At 35.4% G+C, this 26739-nt stretch overlaps 1 long non-coding RNA gene across 1 annotated transcript in view; it reads right to left on the bottom strand.

The window, feature by feature from the left end:
* Positions 1–9999: 9999 nt before the first annotated feature.
* Positions 10000–26739, bottom strand: part of LOC116567192 — a 59648-nt gene continuing 42908 nt past the window's right edge. Inside the window, exon 3 of the long non-coding RNA XR_004276146.1 lies at positions 10000–10049. This is a non-coding gene — a long non-coding RNA (uncharacterized LOC116567192). The remainder of the gene's footprint in view (positions 10050–26739) is intronic.

Raw genomic sequence — 26739 nt, 5'->3', positions numbered from 1 at the left:
AATTCTGGGGCGCCTCGGTGGCTCAGTGGGTTAAGCATCTGCCTTCGGCTCAGGTCATGATTTCTGGGTCCTGGGATGGAGCCCCGCACCGGGCTCTCTGCTCAGCAGGGAGCCTGCCCACCCTGCCTGCCTCTCTGCCTGCTTGTGATCTCTCTGTCAAATAAATAAAAAAAATCTTTTAAAAAATAGTCAATATTTCCAATACTGAACATACCTATATATAACTTCCACCATGCATTTCTGACTATATCTTAAGGATATATCCCAGAAGAAAAATTATTGAATTGAAACATGCTAATGATGTCCCAAAAGTTTGACCAATTACCCTGCCATCAACTAGCTTCCCAATCCTTACCACAAGACATCATCACTTTTTAAAGATATTAATTTTAGAATGGATTGGAGAAATAAATGGTAATTCATCCATTGTTCAGAGAAATCTAAACCATTTAGTCACTTAAATACAAAAAGGTAACAAAATGCCAAAACACTTCTAATTTCTCTAATTTAAATACGTGATTTCTTGAATTTCCTTTATTTAAATAAATATTTAATTTCACTTTAATATCCGCTTCAAAGAAGGGTTTTCCGGTGTAGTCATTCAGTAAACCCTGTGCCACAGGTTAATAAAAGTTAATGATTACACAGCTTACAGGGGTAGAGAAATATAAGGTTTTCCAAAACTTCTCATTTTATGGTTCCTCTATTTATTTATGCATTCAGTTATAATGTGTTGAGTGACCTCTATGCCCCTAAAGGTAAGACCCCATGTGCAATGATTTCTACAGTTTACACTAGAAGAATCTGTATGTCCCCGAGAGTAAAATTCAAAGTATGGTGGACTCCCTTAAGTGGAAAAATCTTCGCCTTTGCTCATATATTCAAGTTACAAAATTGGAAAAATGTTAGGTCTTAAAGGAACTGATGGCATTGTTGCTATCACTCTCATAATTTGCTTTTATGCAGAAGGCAAGTGGGTCATAAGGTAGTAAAACAACGCAAGCGAGGTTACACCACAGGCTACAGGAAGCTGGGGCACAAACCCAGATGTCTTGACTTCTGATCTGATGTTCTTTCTGTTACTGGACTAATAGCACAGCAGCAAAGAGTATAATTCCTCTATGGGTTAATTTCAATACTTGAACATGCTAAAGTGTCACTTTATAGGGCATACATAGAAGATGCCGGCCTTTAGACCATGATTTTGTTGACATTATTACACTGTGCTTCTTCAGCCGATAGATGGCACACTTACTGCTTATAGTTGTATGACATTCTGGTCACCTCCAGAAAGGCTCCATTTATGGGGACTAAACAAGCTGTGCTTCATGACGGGACTATGTAAATTTTTTCACTAGTTGTTTAAAAAAGCCAATCATCTATCAATGATTATAATGATATAAGTCAAATAAATATCTGTGCCAACTAGGAAATGAAATTTCCTTCTGAATATGCTCTACATATGTGTATGCTCTATTCATATCTTCCATATTCCTATAGAGAGAAAATATTAATATAACAGTACATACAGTACAGCTATGAATGCTTGGTCCTTTATAAAATAAGTCTTCTTCTTACTTCCAGCTTTTTCTCTGGGCCTACTTTTATGCACCTCTGCTATACATTTTTAAACCAAAGAATAATCTGTTAATAAGGTGATTAGAATTTACTCCTCAATGTAACATGTATTCTAATCTACTTCCTCAATTTTCCAATTTCATAACTAAATCAACTGTATTACATAGCTATTTCTTAATTTACTGTCCACTTTTTTAAAACATCCATTTAGGAGAATTTTGTACTCTAGACTGAAATTATTTTAATTTTTAAAACTACACTGTTTGAACTTTAGTTATGAATTACAAAACAAAATTTCCAAATAACAAGCAAATACTAGATAATTTCAGAGGAAACCCTCTAATTTTGTCAAATAGACCAAAGCAATCAGAATGATCCATAAATGCACATAGGTGCCAATAATTCTCAGGTTTGATCAGAAGCATTTTTCTCAGGCATTCTGATATCACATACAAAGTCACTTCAACATTAGTAGTTCATGTGTACTGTTTAGTGGCATGATAAGCCAAATTTATTCATCCCTAAGAACTAAATTATTAGCCTACAGTTTCTAGAAAGGTAGAAAAAGACAGTGCTCTTTTTTTTTTTTTAATATTTTATTTATTCGACAGAGAGAAATCACAAGTAGGCAGAGAGGCAGGAGGAAGCAGGCTCCCCGCAGAGCAGAGAGCCCAACACGGGGCTCGATCCCAGGACCCCGGGATCATGACCTGGGCCGAAGACAGAGGCCCCAACCCACTGAGCCACCCATGCGCCCCAAAAGACAGTGCTCTTAAGATACAAAACCATCCCTCACCCTTTAGCATTTTGAGTGAAAATGTACAGCAATTCTTCTGGCTTATGATCATTTTTAGCACTTAGCTCCCTGATTTCTCCTTTGCTACTCCAGTTACCATTCTTGGGAACTCAACATGGATCCCACATCTTTGATCTCTTCAACTTCTAAGGTTATTCCTTCCTAGATCTTGTCTTCATTGCTATGAATCCTGCCTCAAAAATCTGCATGTTAAGGATCCCATTTCACCACCACATTCTAACTTTCTTGTGTCCTTACTGAAGTACTTAGAAGCTAGCTAAGTTTCAACCTTTCACAGGCCCCCGATAGTTGATTCTACTTTTTCACTCTCCAAATCTATCTTTTTCTTTACCTTCCTCCACACCCCTGTCCTTACTGCCTTCTTCACCCAAAAGAGATTCCAGAGATTCCTTGGATGACTGCACAGCACTATGACCCATGCCTTGCTAACGCTCTTGTCCTCCTATCCCTCTGACCTACTTGCTGGCAAACCCCCAATTGTGGTTCAATTCAACTATTCACCCACCCGTCTCTTCAGCTGTATATGGCTGGAGGAAAAAACTTCTCTCTTCGGTGTGGACTGATCTCACTTTAAATTTGTGTTTGCAAATCTCACACGGACACACGTAACAATTCCACTACACTTTCCCAAGCTCTTAAGGTTCTATTTCGCAGTTTTTTCTGTCTCCAGACACTCATACCTAACCTCTCTCACTCTACACCCAAGATGCTGTATCAAACGTCATTGAAAACAACTTGTTACCCTAAGAATGGATCTTTTCTTCCTCAACCAAATTCTCTCATTTATCTTTGCTTATGTTCAAATAGTCTTCTTCTTCGTGCTCAAAGGAAGAGATGTCTGCTGTGATCTAAGCCCTGCTTCTTCGTAGGTAGTCTGAAGAACCCCTTCAGTCTCACCCACTTATGGGCTTTGCTTTTCATAATCACATGTATAATTAGCCTCCTTTTCTCTGTATTATCAATTTTTTTCTCACTCCTATATTACTTCCAATAGCAAAACAAACAGCAACCAAAAAGCCTTAATATCACACCATCTAAAAAAAAACAAAAAAACAAAAAAACAAAAAACAAAAAACAAAAAACAACCTCACATTTTGGCATATGCCAAAAGCAGCCCTACCTTAGAAACTTTGGACTCTTTCTGGATGATTTTTCTTCAATGTTTTAAAGATCTCCTCACCACATAGGTTTAACTGAAATGTCTTCAGAGTTCTTCACAAGTGTGGTAGCTAAATTACCTCCCATGAAGTTTTTATTTCTTCCTTAAACATAGTAGTTATATATTTCTTCATCTGCTTATTGACTGTCCCTCCAGTGTAATATGAACCACATGGGGGACAGGAACTCCATGTCCCCGCTCACCAATACATCCAGAATGCCTGAAACAAAACTGTTGATACGATAAGCTCTCAAAAAATAGAGATAAAGGCCACCTGTGTGGCTCAGTTGGTTAAGTGACTGCCTTTTGCTCTGGTCATGATTCCAGAGTCCTGAAATTGAGTCCTGCATCAGGCTCCCAGCTACACGGGGAGTCTGCTTCTCCCTCTGACCTGCTCCCCTCTCAAGCTCGCTCTCTCTCTCTCTCAAATAAATAAAAATATTTTAAAAAATAATAGAGATAAAAATTAAAAGGCAAGTTTTAAACACAAGTGCTCCATTGTGCAATCAAATTAGTTTCATTAATGTTCTTTTCTTTATTTATTTTTTAAGTACACTCTATATCCAGTAAAGGGCTTGAACTCATGACCCTGAGATTAAGAGCTGCCTGCTCTACTGACTGATCCACTCAGTTGTATTCATATTCTTTTTTTAAAAAAAGATTATATTTATTTATTTGACAGAGAGAGATCACAAGTAGACAGAGAGAGATCACAAGTAGGCAGAGCAGCAGGCAGAGAGAGAGGGGGTGAGGGAAGCAGGCTCCCTGCTGAGCAGAGAGACCGATGCTGGTCTGGATCCCAGGACCCTGGGACCATGACCTGAGCCGAAGGCAAAGGCTTTAACCCACTGAGCCACCCAGGCACCCCTGTATTCATATTCTTAACGGCAGAGATTTAGTCTCATGAAAATCATATTTCCCTTAAACTTTTTAGATATTGTATTAATTTGTTATTATCTAAGTACCTTACACTGAGTGGCTTTAAGCAATAGAAATTTATCTTCTAAGAGTTCTGGAGGCTAGGGGTCCATCATCTAGGGTCGACGGATTTGGTTTCTTCTGAAGTGTCTCTCCTGGGTCTGCCAGTGGCCACCTCCTCCCTGTGCCTTCACATAGTCCTCCCTTGTGCGTGTGCGCGTCCAAATTGTTGGTCCTTTTAGGAACACCAGGCATATGGGATAAGAGCCCTTCCTAATGACCTCATTTTAACTTAATTACCTCTTTAAAAACCCTACCTCCCGATGCAGTCACATTCTGAAGTAGTAATGGATAGGACTTCAACAACTAAATTTGGGGGGTGGAGGGACACAATTTGGCCCATAATAGATACCTACTGAGGAAAAGGCAGATCTATGTTCTAATCTAGCTTCCCCAGCATTTCAAACCTTATAGAATTTCCTTAATCATAATAATTCTGTTTCTTTATCACTAAGGTTGTAACTAATAAAAACCATCCCGAAGGATTATTATTAACATTAAAGGGGAAAAATAAGAGACTATAATATGTGCTTGTCACACAAGAAAAAAATTAGTCATAATGTGCTTATCACACAGGTGATCATTTTATGTTACAAATTAGTGCTGTTCCCTTGTCCTTGTCTTCCTTTGTTTTTTGTTTCCCTAACACAAAGTGTGTGTTTATGTATTTCCCCATTATCTTCTAATAACATAAGTGTAAAGTCTCTCCATAGGAAGATTGAAGGTAGAGTAAGTAGTGCCATTAATTGTGCTGAACATTTGCTCAGTGTGCAACCACTGTGGCTTGAACACCAAGAGTCCCACTCACAGGCTACAAAATCCCTCTGGGCCGCAGTATTCTCCTTTAACAAGTACAGCGTAGGCCTCTTTTGAATTGGTAGTCACACTGGCATGAACAAGAATTAACAGTCATTCAGAATCTCCTATTTTCCTTTAATCTGAGGGATGTTAGAAATGGACAAAATATGGTTTCTGAGCTTACAAAGTAAATAATCCAATTCAGGGGTGGGAAAACTTTTTTTTTTTTTTTTTTCTATAAAGGGCCAGATAGTAAATATTTGCAGCTTTGTGGCCCATGCATCTCTGTTTCTAACTAGTCAAGTCCTAATGAGGAAGCAGTCAGAACAATACATAAATATGGGTGGCTGTGTTCCAACACGTATTTATTTATGGAAACTGAAATTTGAATTTCATGTAATTTTTATATGCCATGATATATTTATTTTTCTTCTTTTGATTGTTTTTAATGACTTTAAAATCATTCTGTAGTCTGTGGGCTTATAAAAGACAGGTAGTAGACCTCATTTGCCCTGCTGTCCCAAGTTTGTCAACCCCTGACTTAGTTTAAAAAATAAGAAAATACTTGGGAAATATTTTGTGATTTGCACATGAAATCGAATGGTTATGTTTTGTGGCATAAACTTTATGTGATTTCAATGGCCTCATGCTCTTAATATGAACATTAATGATTTTAAAAGAGTGTCAAAATGGAGTGTAATAATGGATCCTTGTACCCCCACCCCTTAGAAGATGACTGTGTGATTAGTGAGGACTATCATTAGATCTTTACTCCTATGTTCATACCAGACAAGCCTCTCACTCCCAGCTTGGATAATTGGGTTTACTATATGCTATGGGAACCTGGAAAATGGCAATTCTCAGAGTCAATTCCTTTCTGGCAATCATTCAAGAATCCCAAGTGTAAGCCATTTCTTGTCCCAGGGGGGAGAAACGAAGTATTCAAACCTAGAGAGCAAGAGAAGTGGGTGATGTACAGTTCTCACTGTTCAGGAGATAAATCTCCGAACCCATAGCCCATCTGATAGGTGAGTTGCCAATAAATCTCTGTGGATAACAGCAATTGCAAAAGACATCCATAACCGTCTGAGATACCTTCCTACTTTCATTCATCTGGCTTGCCAAGACTCCACAATGCTGACCCTGAGGTACATGGCATTCTAAGTAGTCTAAATGTTTAGACAAGTGGACACCACCATGAGGCCACGAAGGGCCGCAATTAAATCAGAATGGGATCTTTTCTAGTGGAAAGGGTACCTGAGTAAAAGTAATGTCCAAGTGGGTAGAATGATACAATAATTGAGAAATTCCACACACCTGTTCTATTTTAGAGCCTAGAAATACTTTGAACTGCTAGAGCAGAGGTGTTTGACTTCTATTAATAAAAAGTGACATTCATTCACAGTTAAAAATTAAAAGTTACTTTTACAACAGGGAAAGTCCTACATTTGAAAGTATTATCAATTTTAAAGTCATAGAAGCTCTGGAGCATTAATTCATTTTCTAGACTAGGAAGTCTTTCTCAGTTTCCCATCGCCTATGAAATGAATGTCTGCTAAATTCACTGCTCTAATTTATAATGCTATACAAAGGTTGCATCCGATCTATAATCTTTAACAGTAGACTGCAAATCTAGAGTTTAAAAATCAGTTTAGTAAATAAATGACTGATTGAAGTGTGCCTGTATTATAGGAATATTTACTGAAACACTTTAATTCATATGTATCTTCTAATGCCATACAATAAATAATGTCATTTAATATTTGGTCTCTTTAAGAAGTTTTCTATACTTTTAAAAAAATGATGTTATACTTAGTTGTGTAAACTAATTCAAATCTTCTTTGGAAATAAAAAGTACACAAATACAAATAAGAACATAAATTTAATTTTAATTTTGTTCTTCTATGCCCCTGATGTATAAGGCCAGATACGAATATGTAGGGAAAGACACATATCCCATAACAATGGTAATGTAATCATTCCAAAAACCAAAGTTAAAATGCACGTGAATTTCCTATTTAACAAATTTGCAAGCAAAACCCTTTTTCTACCCAAATGTCTTGGATTTGACTATAAGTTTTCTTTTCTTTTCATCCCTCTACGGTAATTGCCTTTGCACACAGCAGAATGGCTAATGCCATCACTTGTTTTACATTTGTTTTGCTTCCTGCTGTTGAATGAACAATCAGTGTTTACAGATTAGCAGCAGTTGTAGTCTTCTGACTTTTACTCCTTTCAAACTGGCAAATGAGAAGCATTTTATATTTGTTGCTTTGGCATTTTTGGAGTAGCTAGGACATTCACAGTGCAAACCACTGTTATTCATACTGTTATAATTCCTTTGCAGTTAAGTCATTACGAGCAATCATAGCAGGCTTGTAGTACAATACCTTATATGGGAATGTCATGTGAGATGCCCAGAGCTACACAAAAAATAAAGGCCAACTTGTCTGGCTGAGGAGGGATTTATTGCAAGCCCCCTGGCAGAGGGATCTTTTTGGAAAGTATTATGTGCTTCTGCGGGGCAGATCGTATGAACCTGAAATGCAGCAGGTGTCTTAAGCCTCAAAGGAAAGGTACCATGAACGTCCAACCACTCAGCATTTCTTTTAGAATTTATCACAATTCCAGCTGCGTCTCCTTTACACGCAAAACTTTAACAGAAATCACATCGATAATTAAAATATTAATCCAAATTAGCACAGATCAGCAAAACCACGAGGACACTTTGGGACATTTAGTGAGCCCCACTTCCATACATGCTTCCCTGCTTAAAAGCAAACTGGAAAGACAAGTTCACTTTCTTGCCCGTGGACCTCTCTCTCTGAGTGCCTGTAATCTGCTATGAGATACTTTACTTTGAAAGAATTATTCCAATTATTCCACGTGGAGTGAGGGCCTTAATTAATCAATCCCAAAAGTCTCCGGAATTTAATTTATGCTACCCCGGGGCAATTTAACACCTGGTCCTGCCTCAGATATAAACCTCATGTCAAGACAGAATTTTGAATTCTTAAAGTAGCCCCAACAAGGAAAATACTATAGGGAAAGACAGCAAATGCGGAAGTTCTAGAACTACTCCTTGAACCACCTAATGATGTCATTTATCTTTTTCTGTGAGTGTGTGTGTGTGTGTGTGTGTGTGTGTTAATTAAAATGAAAATAATAATACCCTATCCTTGTGTGTGCTAAAACAACAAATTATGAAAAACTAGCATTTGTATAACATCTTATTGCTAACAAATCTAACATTGGTACATTTGACCCTCACACGGATGTGGTGAGATATGGTGAGAATGGATATGTGAGAAAACAAAGCATAGGAGATTTAGCAAATTGGTTAATTCCAAGAAAAATATATAAAAAAATCACAACTAGGTGTTCTTACTAAATACTAAATAGTCACTACTTTTTTTTTTTTTTTTTTTAGATTTCCTTTTAAGTACTCTTTACACCCAGTGTAGGGTTTGAACTCATAACCTTGAGATCAAGAGTCATATGCTTCACCGATGAGCCAACCAGGCATCCCAGTCCCTCTTCTTTTTAATATACTTACCATATAGTATGAAATATTTAAATTATTTCAAAAGGGAAACAACTCAACTCAGTGCAAAGTGAAAGGTCTAAATGCAAGATAACATTTTCTGAATTCCCTTAATTGGCAGAATTAGCAAGGATTTCAGAAAGCATCTTCCAAACTGCTGGTTCTACAAAACAAACCAGCAAATTCTGTAGACTTTTTGTAGACTTGATAAGCAACAGGTAATTTCTACACCCTGTGGTAGATGCCAGATTTTTGATTCAGATAATGTTAAAATCTCTGAATTAACTGAATAAACATGAAAGTGAATACCCCATAATGCTGACAAGAATTGAAGCAAAGATCCCAGCCACAATCAGTTATAAACACAGTCTGATATGTTTTAGCTTATGTTGCATTGCTGCTCTGAAGTAGACAAAATAATGACCTCTCAAAGATGTCCATACCCCAATCCCCAGAACCCATGAATGTTACTTTACATAGCAAGAGGGACTTTGCATATGCTATTAAGATTAAAGATCTTGAGATGGGAACATCATCTTGGATCATCTTGGTTGGCCCAATCTAATCATGGGTGCCTAAAAGCTTTCCAAACTGGGTCAAAGATAGAGATGTGCCAATGAAAGAAGGGACAGAGAGATGAAGTTCCTGGCTTTTAAAACAGAAGAAGGGGGCCGTGAGCTAAGGAACACAGGTAAGCCATAGAAGCTGGAAAAGAGAAGGAAATGGATTTCCCCTAGTCTCTGGAAAGAACACAGCCTGCTCACATCTTGATTTTAGCACAGTGAAAACTTTGTCGATCTTCTAAGCAACAAAAACTAAAAGATAACAAATGTGCTGTTTTCCATTCACTACATTTGTCAGAATTGGTTACAGCAGCAGTAACATTAATATATGCTCTATTTCTAAAGCTTTGACCTGACTGATTTGAATCTGTGTGATGTTCCAAGTTACATTTTGTTATTTTGAGCAGCATTCAGATATTTGCATCAGAAAAATAATATGAGAAGTACATGGTAGACATGTAGGAAAATATCACAATAGAGCTGTAAACGCTTACCATTGATTTTAACTGATTTTATCCTTTTAATTGCCTTTTTGACTGATTTTTGTTTCTGTATCATCTTTGCTGAAGTTGTGCTTTCATGGGTGATTTTTGTATCATCTCTTTTCTAAACCTGAAAAAAATTAATTAAATGAGTGATTTATTCATTTGATGACTAACATTAGTTTGACAATTATTTTTTTTTCATTGAGATGGATGAATATATTTTTTTGAACAAGCAACGACTTTGACATATAAGTGTACTATTTCTATAGTAGTGCCAAGGCTGATCATCTCTCACAATAACATGATATAAAGACGTGTGGAATAGTATAGCTGGTTACTTGGTCATTTTATTTGAGTTAAATCTGCCTCCTCTAATATAATGGACTGCTGGTTTTAAATTCTACAAGAACAGTGCCTCTCATGTGAGGATTTTGATAAAGAAGATTCACCTGTCATTTGGCTTTTCTGTCTGAATTTTTGATGGATTATGCTTGCATAACACTTGAGAAGAATATTGAAGATCACCAATGAAATGGGAGGCCATGGTTACATTTATAGTTAATGTTGTGTGTCACATTTATGGAGGATTTTCTATCTTCACATGTGGTTGACTTGGCTGGCTCACTGGTTATATATAGTTCTTGATCCATTTCAATCCTGCTTCAACACTGTAATGAAGTGAGCTTAGATATTTTATATGCCACATTTTCAGCAATATATACAAACACATTAAAGGGTTTGTTCCAGGACATTGAAATAACACTCATACTCCTTTTGCTTACTCCTTACACTGACGAAATTCAAAAACATGTGGAACAACCAACTGCTTCTGGTAAATTTATGTGGATTTAGAAAACTATCATTTAATAAATTATTCTTTTTTTTCAAACTAGAAATTCTATGGAAGGGCCATAGCCTCAATTTAGAGACAGTTCAGTTATTCCTTTGTGCTTTAAAAACTAATATATATATATATATATATATATATATATATATATATATATATATATATATATTTTTTTTTTTTTTTTTCTGCTGTTCACCTGAAGTGCTCCTACTTTGGGGAATTATTTAATGGTAAGTAAATTAACAAGAACATTTATGTATAAATTAGGATGTCAGCGAATTAATAGACATTGAGAAATGTGCCACCTTCTAATCTGCAATAATGAAATTGACTAGTTAGAGAAGTCTATCTCTAAAAGATGAAGGTCTTGGAAGGGAAAGCAAATGAATATGAAACGGATGTTCAGTGAACACAGTTGAGTCTTTTTCACTGACAAGACCTCTTGAGGCTTTTCTGGCTTAATCCCATAGATAGGGAAAATCACAGTCCAAAAATGTTAAAACTAGAGTATCCGGAAGTCCTGGGTAAACAATGTTGGCATTAAATATTTGTGGTAGCTGACTCTTTACAAATAACCAAGTGAATAATATATTTAGAGCTAATCAAGAGTTGAATGAGAATGAACCATTATAAGAGCTTGACATTGAAACTGAATAAATGACTTCTAATGCACAATTCACTGAGCAAAGCATGCATTTAGTATACATTTTAAAGATGCTTTCTCAGAGGAAAATTTATTAAAATCTATATTGATGATCATGATAATGATATAAGTAATTAGAATCATTTACATTTGTATACTGAATTGCCTAGGATCGCATACCAGTTAATCTCTATCTGTATCTGTTACTCAGCTATAATAAAACAAAATTAGACTGTTTTATCTTACTACCTAGTAACAGTACTCTTGATAGTTTGTCCTATTTCCACCATGAGAATATTTTAAAGGTAGATCAAGACACTTTCTTGAACTACACTGTATAAACTTAGTATATTTTTTCATGTTCCAGATTCCAATATGTACTTATACTGCTACACTATGTAATGTGTTACCCTTCCAATCACATCTTGTTTCATTTTTTCTCTTCCTACCCCCATGACCCACCCCCCAATCCTGCCTCTCAAATTCCTCATATCAGAGAAATCATATGATAATTGTCTTATTCTGACTGACTTATTTCGCTTAGCATAATACCCTCTAGCTCCATCCAGATCATTGCAAATGGGCAAACCATAAGAGACTCTTAAAATCAGGAAACAAACTAAGGATTGCTGGGGGTTGAGGGAGAAGGATAGGGTGGCTGGGCTATGGACATTGGGGAGGGTATGTGCTATGGTGAATGCTGTTAACTGTGTTAGACTGATCACAGACCTGTACCCCTGAAGCAAATAATGCATTATATATTAATATAAATAAATAAATAAATAAATAAATGTAATGTCTTACAAGTAATTAGTTCATAGCTTACCTTGTAGTGGTTTCATTTTATTCTTGCTGATATGAGATTTCAAAGAAAGCACAACCAGTTTTCTCAATCTATTGTCTATTATGCCCTCTTGAGATTATAAAATGCTCATTCTCCTATCGCCTTCAAAGACAGTGGTAGGCCAAATTCCATCTCTATTCCCTGCCTTTTTAAAACTTATTTATTTATTTTTTTTTTTAGTAAGGTCTACATCCAACATGGGGCTCATGGGGCCCCCCACAGGGGGCCCAAAATCAAGAGTTACATGCCCTACTGAAACAGTTAGCCACTCCCCCCACACTCTCTCCTGCTTCTATTCATCACTAAATATGCTCCCAACTGCTACAAAGCTATTTTCAAGTTTTAATTTTTCCGTAGTTGAATTTCCAAAATAAATATTTTGTAAATATAACACTATAATATTAAATCACACATATATATGCTGTCTGAAATGGCATTTGTAAAGAGGTTTACTCCTACCAGCATTAACATTTGCCACTATTAGTGGTAGTTTAACTCACATTTCTCATGCTCTAAACCTGTGTCAAATTATGTATAAACTTGACATGTATTTGTTTATTTGTTTTATAGATGAAAACTAAAACATTTAGAATGTTGAGTGTTGTACCCAAGAGTCAACTTGGAACTCAGCAGGCAATATTCCAGTTTGGGGCTCTAATGTTTATTACCTAGGATAACCCTCTAAGCAATACAAAGAATCACATTATAAGTCAATTCAGCTAAATGAAAGCAATGATCTTTCCTCCTGATCTTCCAGGAGCCCTCCGAGTCCCTCAGAGATGGCCTATGTACATTCATCTTCAAAATCCTCTGCAATCTGACCCCATTACTATTCTGGCCTCATATCCTACTACACCCAGCCATGTTACCCTGTTCACTATACTCCAGTCATGCTGGCCTTCCTGCTGTTCCTTGAACACAACCAATATTTTCCTGCCTTTTCACTGACTGTCCTTTCTACTTGGAATATTTTTTCCACAGATACTAACATGGTGAATGGCCTTAGCCTCTCCTCTAACTCTGTGATCAAAGATAACCTTCTTTGTGATGCTAAAAATTCTATTTAAAATTACAACCTCTCCCCATCATCTCCAAGTCCACCACCTCCCAGTTCTTGGAATACCCTCTCCCATATTCTTCTCCATTCATCATAGTACTTACTGTTATATCATTTTTAAAACATTTACTTTCTAAAATCCACACTGCTAGGGTTAGTATACAAAATAAAAGAACTTACACAACTCAATACCAAAAACAAAAAAGGTCTGATTTAAAAATGGGCAGAAGACCTGAACAGACATTTCTCCAAAGAAGACATACAGATGGTCAAAAGAGACATGAAAAGATGCTTGACATTATTCACCACTGGGAAATGCAAATCAGAATAACAATGATATCACCTCATACCTGTCAGAATGGCTAAAATAAAAAACTCAAGAAACAACATGTGTTGCCAAGGATATGAAGAAAAAAACCCTCATGCACTGTTGGTGGGAATGCAAACTGATGTAGCCATTGTGGAAAACAGTATGGAGGTTCTTCAAAAAATTAAAAATAGAACTACCTTATAATCCAGTAATCATACTACTGGGTATTTACACCAAGAATAGGAAAACATTAATTCAAAGGGATGTATACACCCCTATGCTTAATGCAGCATTATTTATAAGGGTCAAACTATGGAAGCAGCCCAAGTATCCACTGATAGGTGAATGGATAAAGATGCAGGTGTGAGTGTTGTGTGCATGTGTCTGTGTCTGTGTGTGAATATACATATACATGGAATATCATTCAGCCATAAAAATAGTGAAATCTTACCATTTGCAACAATATGGTTGGATCTAGAGAGTATAGTGCTAAGCAAAATAAGTCATCCAGAGAAAGACAATTACCTATGATTATACTCATATGTGGAATTTAAGAAACAAAACAAATGAACAAAGGAGAAAAGGGAGGGCAGAAGCACATGGGTGGTTCAGTCAGTTAAGCATCTACCCTGGGCTCAGGTCATGTTCCTAGGGTCCTGGGGCCGAGTGCTTTGTCAACATCCCTGCTCAGTGGGTAGTTTGCTTCTCTTTCTCCCTCCATCCCTGCCCCCAGCTCATGCTCTCTCTCTCTTTCCTCTATTTCTCAAATAAATAAATAATTTTTTTTTTTAAAAGGGGGGGTACAGAAAAAAGGCTCTTAACTATAAAAAACAAACAGATGTTACCACAGGGGAGGTGGGTTGGGGGAATGGGTTAAATATGTGATGGGGATTAGTAGTGCACTTGTCCTAAGGAGCACCGAGTAATGTATAGAATTATGGGATCATTATATTGTACACCTGAAAGTAATATTGCACTGTATGTTAACTATACTGGAATCAAAATAAATATAAATAATAAACTCCCAAAACGAAAAAAAAAAAAAATCCACATTGCTCTACTAGATTGTGAAGTCCACAGGGTCAGGTTTGTTTGCCCTTTTTTTTTTTTTTTGGAGGGCAATCTGCTTTGCTCACTTTTAAATACCAAACGCCTAAGGTACATAGTAGGCACTCAATAAATATTTGTTGAATGAACGAGTAATGAATAATGTCTCTGCCTCTTTGCTCCAAATACTTTATTTCCTGTAATATAATCAAAAGCTTAACAGCATTGAGTTATACTATGTTTTTTAATATTTCCATCAAAGATCCTCCCACAGATTCATTCTTTATGATCATTTTATCATTAAAGGATCATTAGATACAGTGATATCATCTAATTTTTTTAAAGATTTTTGTTTATTTATTTGTCAGAGAGAGAGCACAAGCGGGGGAGTGGCGAGCAGAGGGCAAAGCAGGCACTCCACTGAGCAAGAAGGTTGAAGCAGAACTCAATCCCAAGATCCTGAGATCATGACCTGAGCCAAAGACAGATGCTTAACTGACCGAGCCAACCAGGTATTCTTAATACCATCTAACTTTATGCTGAAAGTAAGAATGATAATTGGAGTTCTGCATTAATCTTCTGTGAGCCAAGATATTGTAAATTTTGCCTTGTCTTTTTTTTTTTTAGGTCATATGTCATTTATATAAGAGGGATTAAAACAGAATTTATAGATTGTACCAAATATTGTGGAAAACAAACTTGGCTGCACTACTCTACAATCACAGATTGAGTCTAACCATAATCAGTTGTTCACATAATATATATGAAGACTTCAAGAAGAATCTGCCAAAAATGTTAAAAGAATCCTGGAAAAAAATCAAATGCCATAGTAAATCATATAAGGAGAGTTTAGAATGGACTATGTTTATCTATCCTACGCAAATAAATTCAAAGCTTCTATTTTTTTCTAAAGATAGCAACCAATTTCCATGTGGACTGTAGTATTTTAGTGTAAGGCTCTTTGGGACCATGTAGAGTTTATACTACCTACTAACACCAAAAAAGTGTGTTATACTTCTCAGAATTCTATTTAACTCACTGTTAGTAAATCATTTAAGGATTTTGTTTTTTAAGTAATCTCCATACCCAACATGGGGCTTGAACCTACAAATCAACAAGATTGAGTCACATGCTCTACCAACTGAGCCAGCCAGGCTCCATCATTTGAAATCATACTGCCATGCTGAGAATCACTTTTAATTCCAAATACCATTAATTCCTATCAACGTTGTTATTTTTTCTGAGTTGAGTTGATTCTTCTTTTTTTCAAGATTGCTTTCATTACATAGTATTGCATTTCTCACAATGATCATAAGCATTTATTATTTTTTTGTCATCCAGCTTCTGACCCATTTTTAGGAGTGAGATATTGATTCCCCACACTCAGATTTGAAGATGTTAAAAAAAAAAAATGGTAATTTGATTCTCCTGATGCGAAGATAAAGGCACATGATCTAGATTTTACCCAGAAATCTCTAAACCAGACTGTGAGTGTGAAACAATATCAAGGAAATTCAGGTATCCTATTGGTGAAGAGAAGCAGAGTTGGTAGCAACAGTAGCTACTTTGATTCCAAAAGCAGTTATAATAACAGAGGAAGCACCAGAGTCTGGAGTTGGTAAGGGAGGCAATATTTGAGTGTCCAGAGCCCAGTGGCAGTGACTGGCATTATCAAGAGTCTCTGAATAATGGGTGAGTAACCTTCAACCTTGTTCTCTGAACTTTGCCAAGCTTTTTGGAGCCATTCCATGCCCTCTCGATACTTGTTTTTTTTGTTTGTTTGTTTGTTTTTAGCTCAAACAAGTAAAATCTGTTTCTGTTTCTTAATTCTAAAAATCTAGCTGCTATCCTAATAAATGTGCATTATAAGTATAATCATTAATATTTAACAGTAATTGATTCATATTTCTATGTACTAAAATATTTGTACACTGCATTTATGTCTTCCCTAAAATTATAAGCAAGTTCTATTTAGATATAACCTGGTAAAATTAACTGACTAAAGCAATGTACAAAAGATGTAATGTGTGATTAGCAGTCTTAATGTATCACCAATGTTACTGTGGAGCAAACTCAATCTTCATACAGTTTCAAAAACACACAGCTGTATTGGGAAATGGGAATTTAATTCTCAAAAGTGTGATCACTCTTAATGGTGTTGTCAACTAGCTTTTGTTGTCCTCAAATATCAAGTCTTTGAAATGATGGGGAAGAAACTGGGACTCAGGAAATATTACTTTTAATATTATCATTATTATTATCATAAACCAACTTCCTCCTTTAAGGAAAAGACCTAGAATTATTAATGTATAAATTTCCCGTGAAGTATCTGTCAACAAATTGGTCTTGATTTACAGTGTTAAAATGGTTTCTAACTTAAAGTAAAAATATATGGAGAAAATGTTATAAAATGCTAATATTTATCAGTCTACTTTGTTGAGTCTCTTACATGGAGATCTGTTGTATTTATCTATATATTTTATTTGTAATAATTTATGTTGAAAATTTTAAAATATTTTAAAATAAACTGAGTAAAAGAACTCATACAACTCAACATCAAAGAAACAAATAATTCAATTATAAATTGGGCAGTTGGGGCACCTGGGTGGCTCAGTGGGTTAAAGCCTTTGCTTTCAGCTCAGGTCATGATCTCAGAGTCCTGGGATTGAGCCCAGTATCAGGATCTCTGCTCCGTGGGGAGACTGCCTCCTCCTCTCTCTCTCTGCCTGCCTCTCTGCCTACTTGTGATCTCTGTCTGTCAAATAAATTAATAAAAATCTTAAAAAAAAAAAAAAACTGGGCAGATGACCTAAATAGAGGTGTTTTTTGTTTGTTTGTTTTAATTTATTTATTTGACAGATGGAGATCATTCGTAGGCAGAGAGGCAGGCAGAGAGAGAGGAAGGGAAGCAGGCTCCCTGCTGAGCAGAGAGCCCAATGTGGGGCTCCATCCCAGGACCCTGGGATCATGACCTGGGCCGAAGGCAGAGGCTTTAACCCACTGAGCCACCCAGGTGCCCCTAAATAGAGGTTTTTCCAAAGAGAACATGCACGGGGCCCAGAGGCACATTTTAAAATACTCAATATCACTTCTCATCAGGGAAATGCAAATCAAAACTTCAATGGGATAGCCCTTCATACCTGTCAGAATAGCTAGTATCAAAAACAAGAAAAAACAAGTGAATAAAAAGGAACCATCATGCACCATTGGTGAAAATCTAAATTGGTACCACCACTATGGAGATTTCTCAGAACATTAAAAGTAGAAATATCATACAATGCAATAATTCCACTTCTGGGTATTTCCCCAAAAGGGAAAAAATACTAATTTGAAAAGATATATGCACACCTATGTTCGATGCAACATTATTTACAATAGCCAAGATATGGAAGCAACCTAAGTGTCCATCAGTAGAAGAATGGATAAAGATATGGTATATAGGGGAGTCTGGGTGGCTCAGTTGGTTAAGTGTCTGTCCTCAGTTCAGGTCATGATCTCAGGGTCTTGGGATCAAGCTCTATGTCAGACCCCCTGCTCATCAGGAAGTCTGCTTCTCCCTTGGCCTCTGCGCCACCATGCCCTGCTCAGGCACATTCTCTCTCTCTCTCTCTCTCCCCCTCAAATAAATAAGTAAAATCTTAAAAAAAAAAAAAATAAATAAATAAAGATGTGGTCTATATAATGGAATAGTACTCAACTAGGAGATTCCCCAAGAAATTAAAAATAGAGCTTCCCTATGACCCTGCCATTGCACTACGGGGTATTTACCCCAAAGATACAGATGTAGTGAAAAGAAGGGCCATCTGTACCCCAATGTTTATAGCAGCAATGGCCACAGTCGCCAAACTGTGGAAAGAACCAAGATGCCCTTCAACGGACGAATGGATAAGGAAGATATGGTCCATATGCACTATGGAGTATTATGCCTCCATCAGAAAGGACGAAAACCCAACTTTTGTACCAACATGGACGGGACTGGAAGAGATTATGCTGAGTGAAATAAATCAAACAAAGAGAGTCAATTATCATATGGTTTCACTTATTTGTGGAGCATAACAAATAGCATGGAGGACATGGGGAGTTAGAGAGGAGAAGAGAGTTGGGGGAAATTAGAAGGGGAGGTGAATCATGAGAGACTATGGACTCTGAAAAACAATCTGAAGGGTTTGAAGCAGTGGGGGGTGGGAGGTTGGGGGTACCAGGTGGTGGGTATTAGAGAGGGCATGGATTGCATGGAGCACTGGGTGTGGTGCAAAAATAATGAATACTGTTATGCTGAAAATAATTTTTTTAAAAAATCTTTAAAATGTGGATTATTGCAGACCTTACTACTATTTTATTGCTATTTCTCTCTTTAGATTTGTTACCATTTGTTTCTTGTATATATAACGTGCTCCTATATTGGATGCATATATATTTACTATTGTTATATCTTCTTGATAAATGGAGGCTTTTATCATAAAATAGCCTACTTTATCTTTGTTAGTGTTTGTCCTAAAGTCTATATTATTTAATATAAATAAAGCTACCCATGTCCAAAAAAAAAATGAAATTTTGCCTTTCACACCTACATTGGGGGCATTATGCTAAGGGAGAAAAGTCAAATGCCGTATGATCACATTTCTATGTAGAATCGCAAAAACGAATGAACAAACAAAACACAGAAATGGACTCATAAATACAGAGAAGAAACAGGTGATTGCGGATAGGAAAATAGGTGAAACTCCAGTTAGCAAATAAATCATGAGGCTGAAAAAGAGAGGAGAGGAAATACAGTCAATAATACTATAAGAGCTTTGTATGGCAACAGATGATCACTATGCTTCTCATGGTAAGCATTTTGTGATATATATAATTGTTGAATCACTATGTTATGCACCTGAAACAAATATAATATTGTATGCCAATTACACGTCAATTAAAAAAGATGACTTCAAAGGAAAAATCTTTGTAATATTTCATATTAATAAAATATTTAAAATTAATTCAGTTTTTCCCCACAATAATGCTAATTGTACAATTGAATTCAGTACACACGACAAAAACTCACACATTGTTAAACTAATTTCTTTTTAATTTCTTACATTTTGTAATTCAGTCCATTCTGTGCAAGCATTACATCAGAAGCTATACGATAGACATGAGTTACAGATAAAGATGCAAATGTGGGTATAGATATAGGTACAGATATGGGTTTTTTTTATGTATAAACATTTAAGCTACTTTCAATAAGGCTGATAAGGTTGTTATTGCTATCAGTGCCTATGAAAAATATGTTGGAAGTAGTATATAATCGCTGAGATTCAGGCTTTCCAGGGGTTCAGGGTAAAATCTCTGATTTAGTTTGGTTCCGTAAAAAGCTTCTTCAAATTGCTATTTCTTTTTTCTTTCTGTCTCTCTCTCTCTCTCTCTCTTTTTTTTTTTCTGAAGAGATAGAGGACTTTCCCCTCAACTTTATTGAGATATAATGGATGTATACAATTGTTTAAATTTTAAATGTATAATGTGGTGAGTTGATACACACATACATTATGAAATCATTACCACAATAAGGTTAGTTAACACATCCATCAATCCATATTGTTACCATTTCTTTTTTAATTGTGGTGAAAACATTTAAAGTCTACTCTGCTGGCAACTTTCAAGTGTATAATTAAGTATTGTAAACTATAGTCACCATGCTATACATTAGATCCTTATAATTTATCTGAAAACTAGAAGTTTGTATGCTTTGACCACCTTCATCAATTTCTCCCACTCCCTGCCCCTGGTAATCACCAATCTACTTTCTGTTTCTTTTATTTATCTTTACTTTCAAGGTTTAAATGTTAAAATTTGTAACACTTTTTTCACCTTGTAGTTAAATTAGAAAAAAAATGATATCAAGAGATGAATATAGGTGAATTATCCTTTTTGATTGATTTTTTCTGCATCAGCTTCCACTTTAATATTAATCTATTTTCCAAAAGCAGAAGCTGATAATTTTGACACATTGTGCCATGACTCTATGTCACAGAGACAGCCTAATCAGGTATAAAATGGAATCTAATATAATTTCACTTGAATAAGCTCACGTAAAATTGGCCTCTGCGCAAAGAAGCTATAAATTAAACTGTTGAATCACATAAAATTATCCACACAAAGGATACTTAAATGGGGTGAGAAACATTTTTCCAATATAAATGAGGACTACTGAGTTGTGGTTTTATTCAGAGTCAGATGTAAAAAAAAATGATCTAAAATGTTACTGTGCATGAGCGCCTGTCTAGCTCAATCATTTAATCATCTGATCTCGATTTCAGTTTAGGTCATGATTTTGGGGTTGTGATGGAACCCTGAGATGGGCTCCCTGCTCAATGAGGAGTCGGCTTCTTTCCCTCTCCCTCTGTCCCTCCCCCTGTTCACATACACTTTCTCTCAAGTAAATATATTTTTTAAAAAAAGAAAAGAAAAAAAAAAGAAATGTTATTGTGTATATTCAAAGTCTGCTCAACAATGACAAGAATACTTTTCCAGTAAGTATAGAAATATTTCCCCTATTTAGTACTATTACAATCAATTAGTTTAACATGATTCCTTATAAAATTTTGATCATGCAAGGACCTCTGCCTATAGACTTCTTTCATTGCAAACTAGTGCATCTGATTCTCTTTGGTTAAGTTGTATGGCTAGGATGAAAACCAAAGTGCCTACTTAGAAATACCTCATAGGAAAGTGCTAAGATGGTAACTGTACCTATCATATATGTATACGTGGCATGTTACATAACATATTTGATTACCACGTATGTGATCATCTGTGACATATTACAAATACCACTTCTCTTGAGAAATTTAAATTCTTTAGTAGATAGGTAACATAAATTTCATGTGTACTCTCATCAAAGACTGTCAACTCCAAATATCAATTCAGGAACTTTAAAATAATTTTTTGAAATTTTTTTCACTGAAACTGAACTCACTATTAATTTTTAAAGAGGTGATATTTTAATGTCACTGACCTCACACCCTGGAAAGATCTATGGTTCTGTTAGAATTATCTATTATTGGTTTTTGATCTTCTACATTTAATATTTATGTGACTCAAAAAAGCATCTTGTAATTTTTGTTTTAACAAGAGTTAAGGTTACAGGTTTTAGTTTTTCTATGATAAAAAATGGCATTAACTTACATCTATATCCAATAGTCTGAAGAAAACAATCATCACTTAAATTGTAGTCAAATAGATTTATTGAAGGATTAAAGGATTGGCTATATCACTGAATTCAACTTTTTGCTTTTTTAATTTAATTTTATTTATTTATTTGTCAGAGAGATAGAAAACAGCAAGGGGACTGGCAGGCAGAGGGAGAAGCAGACTCCCCACTGAGCAAGGAGCCTGATGTGGGACTTGATCCCAAGACCTTGGGATCATGACCTGAGCCAAAGGCAGACACTTAACTGACTGAGCCACCCAGGCGTCCCTCAACTGTTTGTTTTTAAAAGTCCAGCAGTAATTTTAAGTGAAATTGATGTGTCTTATTGGTGTCAAAATCTAATCTCATAATAAAGCATTTTATTTCAGTACTTTAAAAAAACTTTTCTGAGGCAAAAATAAAAGAAACCTATAATCACTCCTGCTATATTATATGCTTTACATTGTTTTAATTTTTGTGAGTATTCTAAGCATAATTTTTTTTTAAGATTTTACTTATTAATTTGACAGAGAGAAAGAGATCACAAGTAGGCAGAGAGAGAGAGGGAAGCAGGCTCCTTGCTGAGCAGAGAGCCTGATGCAGGCCTTGATCTCAGGACCCTGAGACCATGACCTGAGCCGAAGGCAGAGGCTTAACCCACTGAGCCACCCAGGTGCCCTAGACACATATTTTATTAAACAATATCATGGGTTAACATATTTTTTGTAACATCATCAATATAAAAAAAAAACTACTTTCAACATAGAATAGATGCTTATGTCAACAATTTTCTCTAACACCCTGAAGACAACAGAAGATTTATGTTTGGATAAATAGTAGAAAAATTAGATTTATTAATGTATTTTTTATTTTACTTTTTCAAGATTTATTGAGATATAACTGACATATATCACTGTGTAAGTTTAAAGCATACAATGCATTGATATAATATGCTTACAGCTTGCTAATGGATGAACACACCAGCATTAGTTAGTGCTTCCACCATCTCATATTAATTACCATTTCTTTTTGTGGTGAGAACATTTATTAAGATCTATTCTCTCAGCAACTTTCAAGTTTATGATACTGTATTATTAAGTAAAACCACCATGTTGTACATTATATCCCCAGAACTTATTTATCTTACAACTGGAATTTTGTATCCTTAGAACAACTCTTCTGACAACCATCATTCTACTCTGCTTCCAAGGTTCTATGAGTCTGGCTTTTTTAGGTTCCATGTATAAATAATATCACAGAGTACAATAGCCTCCTTTTATCCACAGTTTCACTTTTTAAGTTTTTAGTTAACCTGCGTTGTGTTCCTCCTTCTGATGTGTGGTGAGGTGGGTCAATAGTAACATAATGCTAAGTCACAGGGTCTGTGTCATTTATCTCACTTCAACTTGTCGCCCAGACATTTTATCAGAAGTGTGAATATCGAATGATATTAGGAGACCGTTCACATAGCTTTTGTTACAATAAGTTGTTATAATTGTTCTATTTTATTAGTAGTCACTGTTGTTAATCTCCATGCCTAATTTATACGTTAAAATTTATCATAGGAATGAATGTGTAAGAAAGGACATAGTACATACAGGGTTCAGTACTGTCAGTCTCAGAGTCTCAGGCATTCACTGGAGTTCTTGGAACATATTCCCTGTGGGTAAGCAAAGGACTACTATATTTGTCTTTCTCTGCTTTATTTCACTTAGCATTATGCTCTTAAGGTCTTTCCATTTTGTCCCAAGTGACAGGATGTCCTTCTTTCTCATGGTTAAATAATATTCCATTTTCTTTATCCATTCATCTGTAGACTGGTTATTTCCATAACTTGGCTATTATGCATAATGCCATAATTAACATGGGAGTACAGATATCTCTTTAACATCTTAATTTTGTTTTTTTTAGATATGCACCCAGAAGTTGGCTTCCTGAATCTTACGGTAACTATACTTTCAATTTTTTGAGGAACCTCCATACTGTTTTCTATACTGGCTGTACCAATTCACATTCCTTCCAAAGGTACACAAGGGTTCCTTTTCCTCCAAATTGTTCCCAACACTTGTTCTCACCTGTCTTTTTGACTACAGCCATCCTAACAGGTATGAAATGATATCTTATTGTGGTTTTGTTTCATGTTTCCCTGATGACTGGTGATATTGAACATATTTGCTTGTTCCTATTGGTCATTTGTATATCTTCTTTGGAAAATGTTCCTCTGCCCATTTTTAAATCAGATTATTATTATTATTATTATTATTATTATTTTGCTATTGAACTTATGAGTTCTTTATATATTTTGGATTTTAACCACTTACCAGATTATGAGTTACAATACTTTCTCCTATCTTATAGATTGTTATAATTATTAAGCTAAATTAAAGATACTTTAACTCTCTATATACCTTTAAGGTAATAGCCTGTTATTACCAGTTAACTGATAAGACAAATCAGTGTTAAAAGTACAGTACAGAATGGATGGTTAACTGTGTTACATTTAATTTACATTGAATATTTCCATAAGATAGGTTCATATATGTCTATTTTGTTCCAGGATGCTCAAATAGGCCACATACAAAGAACAAACAACCATGCAGAATGGGGATATTTCACAGTCAAATATTTTGAGCTGCATTTTTATGTTATTAAACAAAAATATTTAAATTATTTAATAATTTCTGATCAACATGTTATATTGTGATCAGTCAGACATTTTGTCCTCAAATTCAGAAAGTTGGTTAACTTTATGTTTTAAGTTTCCTCAAAGTTAAAATAATAAAGTTAGTTTCATGGATCTTTAAGATTCCTTCCATCTCCAGAACATTACAAATTAGCTGTATAATTATTTTATGCTTCTCTTCTTTCCACCCAAAATTAAATTAATTTTATGCATAGTGAAATATTGAATATTACTGAAGTGAATAAATAGGTAATATCAGCACAATAAAAATAATTTAGATATAAAATAAGCTTCTTCAATATCTTCTACTTTGTATCTGTTACTTACAGATAAAACCAATGTCTTCCTGTTGTAACATAATAATTGAGATACTATAGTACTATTTTCCAAAGAAATCAAGCATGGTTGAAGGATCAATGAATCAATGAATATTCCTTTGAGAAAATGGAATATACATGTTTTCCTGTTACCTGTCCCTAACAAAAAAAGAACTCAATATTCTTATCTTGAAAAAATAATTTATATATTTTATAATTTTTGTTTTAGCACAATGAACAAAATTGTCATTGATCTGGTCAAATCAATTTTTCATGATGACTAGAGTAAATGGAATTATATATTTGCCATCTTTATTCAAAAGATGAACGTATTTGTATATATTTGTTTATTTAGGGACAACAATTTTTGATAACACTACTAAAATCATAAAATAATTTTAATATATAAAGTAAATGACTGAAATTTAAATAGGAATTTTGAATATTTGGGAAATCCATTTTGCATTTTTGTCTTGTTTTGTTTGTTTTCCTAATTCAACTCTAATCAGCCAGACCAAAAAAAAAAAAAAAAAAGTGTTTAAGCAACAAAAAATATAATTTCAGTGATAGATTCTACACTTGCGCAATGAGAATTTTTTTTTACTTTCTACAGTGTTATTTTCTACAGTCAGTGCTACTTAAGATTTTTAAAAGTCTTCATTTCTGGGTATATGCAGTACTGGCTGACTCAATTCATAAGGTCAAATTTAGCCTGAAATAATTAAATCAGCTTATACTAAGCTCATCCCAAGGTTAATAAGTGATCAAATGACTTTTGTATTCATGATAGCAGTGTGACATAGCTCAAAAACACCTTCTAGCCTAAGAGTATTTTCAAACTAGTTAACATTTTGATTTATGACCTGATGATGATAGGTCTCTAACATTTTATACTAAATTTGAGATAGAGTAGTTTCCCCAGATCTCCATGTACCAGTTCCCTGGGTCAGTGTGAAAAGATTCTTGGGACAGATCCTCCAAACGAGGCATAAGGGAGAATGTTAGTTATGCGAGGCATTCACAAATGTATGCAGTGCCACTCATTGACATCTACAAAGAGTCCATTTTATAAATTGTCAAAGAAGCCATTGTGACAGAGTGACACCAGAGAAGAGCTGTCAATTCTATTATTAAATTGACATTCCGCACATGCTGCTTTCAGATGGAGACCCTTAATGAACTTAGCCTCCTTCTTTTTCCCCCTGCACCATTTAGTGTCTTCCTTCTTATCTGCTCTTCAAGTAGACATCGGTTTATGTTGGTGTTGGATAAGTGAGCTGCCTAAGAGGCCATCTTTCTGGTTCATTGACAAAATACCTGCAAAAGAGTCTTCACAGCCTCTCTGTTGCTCAAGAATACTACAATGATTGCTACAGAAACTATGACATCTCCCAGGGTATTGTCAATCAAGCATCTGAGGATAAAAACAGGAACAACAACAACAACAAAGAGTGTTTTAAGCAAGATAACAAATAGTATGGTAATCCTATTTGTGAAAAAGAACAAGGCATTGTCTTAATCTGTAGAGCAAGACACCCAGCACTTGGATGTTTTTGACAACGTAAAGCAAAGAACACATGCCTTAGCCAAAACTGAGTGTTTGCTACAAGCTGGTTGTTAATTCTCTTGGGATCTCCATTATTCTCCTAAAGACTGGAGTCATGTGTGCTAAACAGGCACCCAATGAAGAAAAGTCCCCTACCATCCTCGTTCATTTGTTGAATGCCATTCTTACTGTTCTGTATCCCCGAGCTTGGATTTCCCAGGTAGCCAATCTTGCTGTCCTGCCTGCTGTGAGTCTTCTATGAAGATGACAAACAGGAAGAGATAGCTAACTTTTGTTCTCAGGGGTGTCTTGTCCTGGATATCCTGTGACTGACAGCTGTAGGGAAGCA

Source organism: Mustela erminea, chromosome 1 (genome assembly GCF_009829155.1).
Source record: "Mustela erminea isolate mMusErm1 chromosome 1, mMusErm1.Pri, whole genome shotgun sequence".
Classification (NCBI taxonomy): domain Eukaryota; kingdom Metazoa; phylum Chordata; class Mammalia; order Carnivora; family Mustelidae; genus Mustela; species Mustela erminea.
This window is presented reverse-complemented; position numbering and strand designations above follow the sequence as displayed.